This window comes from Ipomoea triloba, chromosome 5 (genome assembly GCF_003576645.1).
Source record: "Ipomoea triloba cultivar NCNSP0323 chromosome 5, ASM357664v1".
In the NCBI taxonomy this organism is placed as follows: domain Eukaryota; kingdom Viridiplantae; phylum Streptophyta; class Magnoliopsida; order Solanales; family Convolvulaceae; genus Ipomoea; species Ipomoea triloba.
Genome location: NC_044920.1, coordinates 11,332,867 through 11,345,282, shown reverse-complemented (window position 1 = coordinate 11,345,282; position 12,416 = coordinate 11,332,867).

Below are 12,416 nucleotides of genomic sequence, written 5' to 3'. Positions count from 1 at the left end.
TCTTCTTCAAGATCCAAGATCAAGTTTGCTCTTTTTACACTTTCTTCTTCAAGATCCAAGATCAAGTTTGCTCTTTTAGGATTGATAAGGCTTCGGTAAGTGTTTATCTTTAGGAATATACCTTGCATCATGTTATGGTAAGTGTTTATCTTTAGGAATATACCTTGCATCATGTTATTTTCATAACCTATCTTTAGGAATATACCTTGCATCATGTTATTTTCATAACCTTTATACAAGTTTATACCTTGCATCATGTTATTTTCATAACCTTTATACAAGTTCTTATGTTGTTCTTTTGGGGATCTTTTGGGAAAAGATGATCAAGGTGGAGGTGAAGCTTTGTAGGCAGTTTTGAGGGTTCTCGGGTGAAGTGTGCTTCAAGAGGTAACCATCATGTCTCACAAAATCTATTATACACTCTCAATCTATAATATTATTTGGTGTATTGGAATCCTGATAATTTCCTTGCTGTTAGCCTATTTGTTGTTGTCTGTGAAGTCATTTTGATGGATTATGGACTTGTGTTCTTGATCTTTTGCATATACATGTTTATGAACATTTGTTGGTATGGATTCCTTGTTTATTTGGCTTCTAGGAGATGTAATTTGGGCAATCTGATCTTATTTTTGTATTCTGGAAATGAACTCTACGTATTCTGTCTTGATCTGTTATGGGAAGGGTTAGATCACACTTACGGAGGAAACTAACGGAATAATGTGCCCCGTTGGTGCTTTCCGCATGTGTGAGGCGGTGAGGAGTGGCGGAGTGAGGTCCTCCGCCAGGGAGCTCCGTCTCCTTCTTACGGAAGGGGGTGGCGGAGAAGGTGGTTCCGTTAGGGTGTTCCGCCAGGTCTTCTTGGATTCTGGTTCCAGTGATTTGTTCTGTGATCTGTTATTTGTTTGTTCCACCTTTGATTCTGGATTTTTATTGGTGAAAATCATGCAAGCAAGCAAGAATGTAAACCTATTCAGTTATAAACACTCTCATGGGTGCAAAAAGGTAACTCCCAAAGATATTTCAAGAATAAAATTTATTGGCATCTAGTCAAAACTGTCCCTAGATAGCACAAACAATGACTCACTCTCCAAATGGCAAACACACCCATCTATCATGACCAAAAAAACCAAATTAAGCAATCAAGCACTTAAGCACAACGTGCGTCCTTTCCACACTTTAAACCAAACATCGCCCTCGATATTGCCTTGAGAACTTTGTAGAATAAAGGAGCACGGGTCTAATCAAGCAAATAAAACAACACCCTTTCCACACTTTGGAATTGACTATGGGGTGTGGGGTTACAACCAAATTAATCCCTTGTGACACAATAAAATGGCATGCTCATCATTTGAGTAAAAGACATATACAAAGCTATACATACATTTTCCACATTTTGTAATTGAAAACGGGGCATAAAATAGAAAAGGGATAAGAGGCTAAACCAAGTCTGCATCCCTTTTCCACACTTTAGCTTCCAACATCGGGTGGCCTCCGTTATCAAAGCTACAAGAACAATGGTTAGCATAGAAAAATATCAAGGTCCAATTAGGAAAGCTATTCTTACTCTCTTTTTCTTTCCTTTTCTTCCTTTCCTTCTCTCTTTTTTTTTTTTCTTTTTGAATAAAGCTTGGGGTGCCTCCCAAGAGCGCAACGTTTAACGTCTTTAGCCCGACTCAAATGGAAAATAACCATCAAGCTAAAAAAACATTAAACATAGACTAGAGTAAAACAACTAAAGAAAACAACAATTGTAAAACATTAAACAGTATTTAAACAATTAAACTTGCAAGTATTAAAAGTGTATAAAAAGTAAAGCAAGTAATCTAAAAGCAATAAAAGCATAAAAGTAAAGAAATTAAAGGTGAAACCCCGCCCATGGGGAACCTAATGTTTTCAATGGGGCATCATCATCAAACACAAATCATTGTTTTTGTTTTCACTTTCTCTTCCTTTCTTTCTCTTCTCTCTCTCAGTGGTCGGGGCATTCCTCATTGATCTCCAAAANATATACCTTGCATCATGTTATTTTCATAACCTTTATACAAGTTCTTATGTTGTTCTTTTGGGGATCTTTTGGGAAAAGATGATCAAGGTGGAGGTGAAGCTTTGTAGGCAGTTTTGAGGGTTCTCGGGTGAAGTGTGCTTCAAGAGGTAACCATCATGTCTCACAAAATCTATTATACACTCTCAATCTATAATATTATTTGGTGTATTGGAATCCTGATAATTTCCTTGCTGTTAGCCTATTTGTTGTTGTCTGTGAAGTCATTTTGATGGATTATGGACTTGTGTTCTTGATCTTTTGCATATACATGTTTATGAACATTTGTTGGTATGGATTCCTTGTTTATTTGGCTTCTAGGAGATGTAATTTGGGCAATCTGATCTTATTTTTGTATTCTGGAAATGAACTCTACGTATTCTGTCTTGATCTGTTATGGGAAGGGTTAGATCACACTTACGGAGGAAACTAACGGAATAATGTGCCCCGTTGGTGCTTTCCGCATGTGTGAGGCGGTGAGGAGTGGCGGAGTGAGGTCCTCCGCCAGGGAGCTCCGTCTCCTTCTTACGGAAGGGGGTGGCGGAGAAGGTGGTTCCGTTAGGGTGTTCCGCCAGGTCTTCTTGGATTCTGGTTCCAGTGATTTGTTCTGTGATCTGTTATTTGTTTGTTCCACCTTTGATTCTGGATTTTTATTGGTGAAAATCATGCAAGCAAGCAAGAATGTAAACCTATTCAGTTATAAACACTCTCATGGGTGCAAAAAGGTAACTCCCAAAGATATTTCAAGAATAAAATTTATTGGCATCTAGTCAAAACTGTCCCTAGATAGCACAAACAATGACTCACTCTCCAAATGGCAAACACACCCATCTATCATGACCAAAAAAACCAAATTAAGCAATCAAGCACTTAAGCACAACGTGCGTCCTTTCCACACTTTAAACCAAACATCGCCCTCGATATTGCCTTGAGAACTTTGTAGAATAAAGGAGCACGGGTCTAATCAAGCAAATAAAACAACACCCTTTCCACACTTTGGAATTGACTATGGGGTGTGGGGTTACAACCAAATTAATCCCTTGTGACACAATAAAATGGCATGCTCATCATTTGAGTAAAAGACATATACAAAGCTATACATACATTTTCCACATTTTGTAATTGAAAACGGGGCATAAAATAGAAAAGGGATAAGAGGCTAAACCAAGTCTGCATCCCTTTTCCACACTTTAGCTTCCAACATCGGGTGGCCTCCGTTATCAAAGCTACAAGAACAATGGTTAGCATAGAAAAATATCAAGGTCCAATTAGGAAAGCTATTCTTACTCTCTTTTTCTTTCCTTTTCTTCCTTTCCTTCTCTCTTTTTTTTTTTTCTTTTTGAATAAAGCTTGGGGTGCCTCCCAAGAGCGCAACGTTTAACGTCTTTAGCCCGACTCAAATGGAAAATAACCATCAAGCTAAAAAAACATTAAACATAGACTAGAGTAAAACAACTAAAGAAAACAACAATTGTAAAACATTAAACAGTATTTAAACAATTAAACTTGCAAGTATTAAAAGTGTATAAAAAGTAAAGCAAGTAATCTAAAAGCAATAAAAGCATAAAAGTAAAGAAATTAAAGGTGAAACCCCGCCCATGGGGAACCTAATGTTTTCAATGGGGCATCATCATCAAACACAAATCATTGTTTTTGTTTTCACTTTCTCTTCCTTTCTTTCTCTTCTCTCTCTCAGTGGTCGGGGCATTCCTCATTGATCTCCAAAAGATGGTGGGTGGAATTGGTTGGCAAGCTGGGCCTGAAACTCCTCAATAAGTCAGGCATTATGCTCGACCGCCATCCCGGTACAGAGGATCTCTACATCTTGCCTATCGTGGCGGGCATACAAGGATGTCATCTTCTCCTCTTGCCTCGCACTGTGGGCTCGAAGGTAGGCCATCTACTCTTGATGTAATTGCATATGAAAAGCTCGAGTGAACTCCTAATCCATCATAGTCGGTCCACCTTGTTGCGTGCTAGGCTCTCCTTGCTCCGTCTGGACATTCGACTCTCCTCCATCCTCTTCCTCACTATCAGCACTGTCATCATTCCCATGGAAAGGTGCATTGTCATCGCCCAATCGAATGTTCATGGCAATGAACTCCTGGACTGTAAAAGGCTTAATCTCGGCCTCAACTTTTTCTCTATCAAGATCATTGTCGAGCCCTAAACCTCGACACAACTCAGCCACCAACGACCCAATGAAAGTAGCCTGTACATTCGCCTTGTGTTGTGCACCCAACCACTTCTTCGCCTGAACACCCATATTCAGATTCACACCATTCTCCATACTCCACATATAGAAGAGATCTTGCCGGTATGTCTTGTTTAGGTTCGTCTTCCTACTCGAGAGATTTACCGCCATTGCAAGTCGGATTGCCTTTAAGAAGTTCTTTTTTATTTGCCTAGCCTTGAGATTGCTAGAATCATATCTCTTTCCATTTGTAATTTTCCCCAATATGCAGCGGCGTCCTTATCAAAATCAAAGTCAGACTAGTATCTCTGGAAGTAGGGAATTTGCACCCCATCCCTACCATGGAGTCCAAGGACCACAACCAACTCATCAACGGAGTGGTTGTACTTCAAGCCAAACAGTCTATAGGAGATTGACTTTCTTGCGTTGTTAGCTTCTCTCTTAATCTCCAAAGTGGCTAAGAACTCGTATGTGACTGGAGAGTAAGTGCGCTCTCTCCACTCAGATACTTTACTCCATTGCAGGTGTCGAAGCAATCTTGAGACCTCTTCATAACAATTAAATTCTCTTAGAACACTGGGATCCAAATACCTCCCTTCCATGAGGTTTTTCCCTAGGTAGACATTTACTAATGCAAGCTCTCCCAGTGTGAGATTTCTCAAAGCTCTAGTGCCTCTTGCATTTGGTTCAATGGGGTGGGGAACCTGTAGTGGTTGCATTCGTGGGGGCTGCACTCTCGTTCTGGCCCTGCTTGTTGCTCCCTCTTCATACCTTTGTTTCTTAGCAATTTCTTTGCTTTTTCCCATCCTACAATGTTTTGCAATCAACAAAATTCCATAAAAGCAATTGGTTAGTTTCAACTCTCCATTTATTCTCTACTCACAATCTTTCTCAATTATTTTTCCTTTTCTCTCTTTTCTTTTTTTCGAAATGTTGCTCTCAAATTTTTCAAAATTTTTTTCCATAGTTTCCCCTCTTTTTCATCAATTCTCATTATGAAAATAACAACAATTTAGCTCCAATATCACCCACATTCACAATTTCAAGATAAAACAAATATAGTCAAAAAACAATTTCAAAATTAGGGTTGAAGAGTGAATTTGCAATTCTCAAATCAAGTGTGTGTAACATCAAATTGATTGCATGTATAAGTTGTAAGACAAGTTTCTACCTCAATTCAATCATCAATTTCATCAAAACATCAAGAATTCAATCAAACCCAATTGTATTTTCATGGTGTTCACACTAGGGTTCAAAATTTGAGTTCAACCCATCAAATTAATCACAAAGAGTGGAAGAAAGTAATGAAATAAAGCTCTATGATGCATTCCTAACCAATATCAACAAGTAAATCATACAAAATTTTGCAAGATAATGTAGGATAGAATTTCAAAAATTTCAACTCAAAAACCTAAAAATAACCATGAAAATTGAATTATGAAGATGATTTTACCTTGGTGTGATGTTTTCTACCTTGAAACTTGAAGAAAAATGAAGAATGGTCAAGTTTTTATTCAAACCTTGCGTGGGAGAGGTGTTGTGGCGTGGAAGAAGAAGAGAAAAATGGAGTTTGGGGTAGGGATTGAGTGGTTCGGCCAAGATATTTGTATGATAAAACGGAAAGTCAGTGACTCCCCGAGTGTCGGTCTTGAAGGAAGGACGTGGAGGTGTGTCAAGTGTTCGGGAGTTTACTTTGATCGGGTCATGCATTGGATTTGAGTGTGGAGTTGAGTGGATTGTGAGTGGAAGGAGTTCATTTGGTTTGGTTTGAGTGCAAGAGAGTAGAGTAAAGTAAAGAGATTTGTAAATATGTAAAAGGGCGGGGTAGGGATTGGATAGTGTTCATGTATGTTGCATTGTAGTGTGACTAAGGTAATGGATCGGGGGATGCTAGGATATTGTCTATTCAAGAGTGTGTTGTCTTAGTCCTTTTCCACCCTTGTGTACTAAGGTTTCTTGACTAAGGAGTGCCTACAAGCATCCAATGTTCTAAGAGGAATTTTATCAAACACATAAGCTACACACTATCATATTGTTCTTTTTAAGAAGTCCATAGGAACTCTGATTGTGCAAAGCTTCAAATCCTAACTCTAATCAAAGACATGAAAGAGTCAAGAGCTCAATCTCTCATCTAGATTGGCCAGATCCAAACAAGATCTCATGAAAACAACAATCAAAAGACAAGAATAGATAATCCATCAACACAAACATATAGATCCAAGATATAGAAATAAGATCATCACACTAGCAACATTCAATCACACAATCCAAATCCAAGATTAAACTAGCCACTCATGATATGAAATTCAACACAAAAGCCAATTTAATCTAAGAACAAGATAACTAAAATTATAGAAATGAAATAGAAATCACCTAGAGAGAAGAAGATTTCCAATCCAAGCTTGTTGTCTTGCTACAATGGAGATTGATCTAATCTAAAAAACTAAGAAAAATGGAGAAAGTTCTCCAAAAGAAAAACTAAGAAAGGGAAAACTAAATTTCTGGGATCCTCTCTGAAAATTCATCAAAGGGGTTTAAATAGTCTCCGAAAAGCAACCCTAGACGAAATTCGCGCAGCACCATCTCCACGCCATCCACACGCGTGTGAGTGTGCGTGGGAGGCTACTGGATTATTTCCACGCACGCTCACACGCGTGTGGCCATCCAGTTTGGTCCTTCGGGGCTCCGTTCTTGCGTGGTTCGTTCTTTGAGCTCAACTTTTGCTCTTATTTGCTCCCGGGACTCCTGTTTTACCTCCTTTAGGCTAAAAGTAGCTTCTGTGTGTCAGTTAGTGATTTTCAAGCATTTATGAGCATAATTCACCATGTAAGGATGCTATAAACGTGATAAAACACCCTAATATGTGCTTGATTTAAGGGTATCTCAGAGGCTTATCAAATTTTCCACACTTTGTTTCTTACTTACCCTCAAGCAAGACATTTTACTATCTAAGCACATAAGTCTCCGAGATACTTTCTCATGTAAAACAAAGCTTTTGGCAAGTCAAAATGATGGGTGTCTAAGACTGTTGAAACGAGAGAAATAATTTGTGTTATCTACAAAGGATTTTGGTCAGATGTCATCAACACAAGAAATATTTTCGGGAAATAAAAACCTTTCGTAGATAAACAAGTAAAACAAGAGATCACACTCCTCGCACCATACGCAAGCATGCATTTCCAAGGTTTTGGTTTACCTTCTATTTAAATAGGGCCTCTAGCCGATCCCACTAGTGGGAACGATGTGCACTAGCTAATCAAATTTCCATCCTTATACGCCAAAGCCCAACGTAAATGTAAGTGAGGGTAGGGGCATGGACCACTCATCGCTTTTGGCTTAGCGCGGTCCCTCTTTCTTCTCACTTCCTAGGATAACGTCATCGAGCCACCCGACTTCACATGGAGCTCCATGCTTTTTTGAAGGTCAGTGCAATGGGTACCCGAATCCTAGCGAAGCGGCTCACCTCATCTCTATTTTCTCAATTCTTGGGATCTTTTATGTGAACAACCGACTCCAGATAAAGCTTTTTACTTATCGAAGACTATGGTTTGAACACAACCCAACGAATTGGCTTACCTCAATTTTAAACTCTTGGTGATTGTCCTTTTGCCTTTTTGACTTCTCCTCATGTCAACCCCTCATGCCTTTTTCTATTTATGTTCAAGGGTTTTGTTTTCTCATTAAGCTTACCATCAGGCTCACCTTTTGCCCCATGCCCTACCAAGGTTAGTTCAATTCCGGGCCTCGCTAGTTTTATCTTTCTCAAATTAAAAAGTGCACACTCCCATTTCGAGAGATCCTTGACTAAGGTTCTACGTAAATAAGAGGTGAACATCATGCAAGCAGGCAAGAATATAAACTTATTTGGCTCTAAACACTCTCATGGGTGCGAAAATTAACTTCCTCAAAGATATTTCGAGAGTAAAAATTTTTGGGTATCCAGTCAAAATTCTCTCTAGATAACACAAATAATAACTCTATTTTTAAAATTGCAAATGCACCCGCTTATCATTCCCAAGAGCTTCAACTTCTTATACTAAGCATGTAAGCATGTAAAGCACAAAGTGCGTCATTTCCACACTTTAAAACAAACATCGTCCCCGATGTTCCATACGACGGGTAAAGGAATAAACAGGGGTACTAAGGATAGACAAATAAAGATCCCGTTCCACACTTTGGAAATTGCTCTGGGATGTAGAATATGCATCAAACGATCCTAATAAACATGGTAAACTCTAACATACGCATACACAAAGCTATAAAGAAATATTTCCACACTTTAAAGATCAAAACGGGGCTTTAAAATTAGAAAAGGGATAAGAGGATAAACCAAGTATGCATCCCTCTTTCCACACTTTAGCTTCCAGCATAGGCCTGCTCCCGTTATAGATGCTCTATAAGAAATGGAGACATAACATACAAAAGGGTTTTTCGGAGTACTATTCAATTATTATAAACTGATAGAAATATAAAAGCAATAAAAACAGAAACATAGATAATAAAGCATATAATTAAGCAAAATTATTTGAATAGAAATGCAGTTAAGTAAAGCAGTTGTAAAGTAAATGACATAAAGCAATAAAAATAAGAGTAAAGCAAAGAAGTAAAGAAATAAAAGTTGGAACCCCGCGCATAGGGATCCTAATGTTCAGATGGGGCCATAAACCATAGTAACCAATGTCCAGTGAACACTGTTTGAACCTTAGGCTTTTGCTGGGTCTGGAGCCACTTTCGTGCTTGAACGCCCATGTTGATGCCAACCTCATTTTCCATGCACCACATATAAAACAAGTCTTGTTTGTAGACCTTGTGGCGATTGGTGGTTTTGCTTGAGAGATATATAGAAATGGCTAATCTAATAGCCTTTAGAGCATTGTAGGTGATGAGGTTTGCCTTTAGGTTGGATGAAATATATGGGGCATTGTCGGTGATGTTCCTCCAATACTGCCTAGCAACTGCCTCTGAATCAAAATCCTCCTTAAAGTCCCTGAAATAAGGGATGGACACGCTCACGGCATCATGGAATCTAAGCGTAACACCCAAAGTGTTAACTGACATGCTATAGTGGTTGCCGAATAGTGTGAACGAAATGGACTCTCTTGCATTGTTGACTGCCTTGCGAATCTCTAAGGTCGCCAAAAATTCATAAGTAACAGGCGCATAGGTAGGTCCTTTCCACTCAAACAAATGGCGGAGCTGTGAGTGCCTTAGAAGTCCATTTACTTCATCCAAACAACCGAACTCTTTTAAAACATTGTCGTCGAAGTGACGGCCAACGGAAAGCCCCTTTGTAGTTATCCACTGTTGTAAGCTGGATGGGTGTCAAGTGTCTTAATGACCTCGACCCACGCTCTTGGGGAGCTTGTTGAGCTGTAGCTTGCTGTCGTGTTCTCGATCTGCTTGATTCACCATGATCGTACTTTGTTTTCTTTGTGATTTCCTTTGCGCGTCCCATCCTACAAATTTAAGAATTTAACATTTACGGTAATTGGTTTTGAATAAATATTTCTCAAATAAGTCACCATTGCATTTGTGTAAAATTCCTTGTCAAGATAATGAATTTAAACATATAGGGCTAAGGATTTTCGAAAATTTTGCCATAGTTTCCCCTATATTTTGGACAATTCTAGCATAAGAATATCAACAATATCATTCCATTATCACACACATGCATTATTTCATCATAAGATAGTTCAATTTGATAGTCAAATAAGAAGTCAACTACAAAAGTCAAGAATTTCAAAAAGTCAACTTCATCTTCTTCCCCAAATTCAAAAATTAGGGTTTGAAATTGAAAATACAATTTGGGCAATGTAGCATGTGAAAAGTCAAATTGATGGTATATAATAGTTCTATAACAAGTTTATACATCAATTTAGGCATCAATTTCATAATTTAAACAAGAAATTTAACAAACCCATTTGTTCATCAGTGGTGTTCACACTTGAAGCTCAAAAATACATAACAATCCATCAATGTAATCATCAAAAATGAAAGAAAACATCAAAGGATAGTTTTATGAAGCATTATAAACCAATTTAAACATTCAAAACATTCAAAATCATGAAAGGGAATGTAGAACAAATTTCACATTCAAGCTCTTCCATACTCATGAATATTCAAGGATAAATAGTTAAAAAGATGAGAAATTACCTTGATAGTGATGTTTTTTTTATCTTCTTTGAAGTAAAAATAGAATAGATTTTCAAACCTTGAGTATAGGATTCACCTTGCGTGGAGAAGAGAAGAGAAAATAGGGTTTTTGGAGCAAAGTTGCGTGGAATGGCCGAATGAGGGATTTAAATCCGTAGGAGGGCTTCCATGCCGGTCACACTCGTGTGAGCGTGCGTGGGAGCTCTCTGCCTCGCTCCCACGCACGGCTACACGCGTGTGAGCGTGCGTGGGAGGCTACTGCCTCGTCCACACGCACGGCTACACACGTGTGAGCCCACGTGGCAGTCCTCTGCACTGTTTTCTTCCGGTTTTGGTTTTTCCCTTCATACCTATGTCCGAAATAAGTCTTTCCAAAGAAATTTTTAGCCTCGACTCCTACAAGTTAGTCCTCAAAACACAGTTCCATTTGATTGTAGCAATTTATTAGAACAAAAACATAAAAAAATGAAAGCATAAAAACGATGTAAAAACATATTATTAAAACCTTGGGTTGCCTCCCAAGTAGCGCCACAGTTTACGTCATTGGCTAGACACATCATACCTTGGTAAAAAACCATCCATATTCCTTGGTAGTGGGTAGGAAGCGTTTTGGTACCCACGTGTTCTTCCATGTAAGCTTATCATTCCTCCACTTCGGTTTTGGTTTCTTCTTCGTCTTAACCTTTGCCCTTTCATCTTCATCAGTTCCTTCTTTTACTTTTTCCTTTTTATCATTTGTGGCTTGTCCATCAAATCTCAGGGTTATTTCACCTGAACTCACATCTATTCGTGCACGACAAGTAGCCAGAAATGGTCTTCCAAGAATTAAGGATTCATGGGGTTCATTGTCACCCATCTTGCAAACAACAAAATCGACAGGCACAAGAAATTTTCCTATTCGTACTAAAACATCTTCCGCTAAGCCTTTAGGATACCGTGTGGTTCCGTCAGCTAAACGTAGAGTTAGCCTTGTCGGTTTCAAGCATGCTAAGTTCAATTTTTCGAAAAGGTTTGAAAACATGACATTGATAGAAGCACCAAGGTCGGCAAGAGCATTTTGAGGTTCCATGTTCTGTATAGAACAAGGAATCAACAAAGCTCCAGGGTCGCCCTTCTTTCTGGGGTAACCCTCAGTGAAACAAGCCGAAGATTCTTGGCTTAAGCAAGTAAAATTATCACTACTGTCATCTTCAAATAACTCACGGCATTCTTTGTTATTGAAAAATTTTCGGATAAAAGCATTAATTGTACCTTCTCGAGTCGCGTCTTTTGATCTTTTGATTTTGTCATGTTGTAGCTCCTTTTCTTTTGGGCATACTTCCGAAGTGGTTTTTTCCTTGTTTTCTTTCATTGAGATTGTGCACGAACCGCTCGCATTCTTTAGTTCAAGAGTGGGACTACAAGAGGTAGTCTCATTTCTCTTGTCTTCTATCTTACATTGGCATATTCCGCAAATGACATCCATTGGATCACATTTCACTTGTTTTTCTTCCTTGGCATCGATGACATTGACTCTCTCTTTCGGATTGTTCTCAGTGTTACTTGGGAGTTGTCCGTAGTGTCTATCCGACATCATCTTAAACATTTGAGAAATTTGATTCTCAATTGTCTTAAGTGTAGCTTTAGACTCTTGTCTAAGACTGGAAATTTCTTGTCGAATTTCTTGGGTAATCTTGTTGGTCCCGATAAGGTGGGAGAAGTCTAGAGGGGGGGGGGGGGGGAATAGACTTCTCAAATAATTAAAAACTTTATAACACTTCAACCAGAGAGATTTCAAGTGAATAAATTCAACTTGAAATGTGCAGCGGAATATCGTACGGTAATGTGCTATAAAACAAAACTGCGTAAAACTGAAGAGATACTTAACATGCAAAACGTTGGGAAACCTTAAAATAGCTCAAGGAATATGTATGCAAAGTTTGAGCCACATGCAAACGTGGGAGTACACAAACCCAGATGATATAAACAACACAGTACGTAAAGGGTTAGTATGTTAAAACATGCAAATATGTAAAGAGCAGTAAAGTA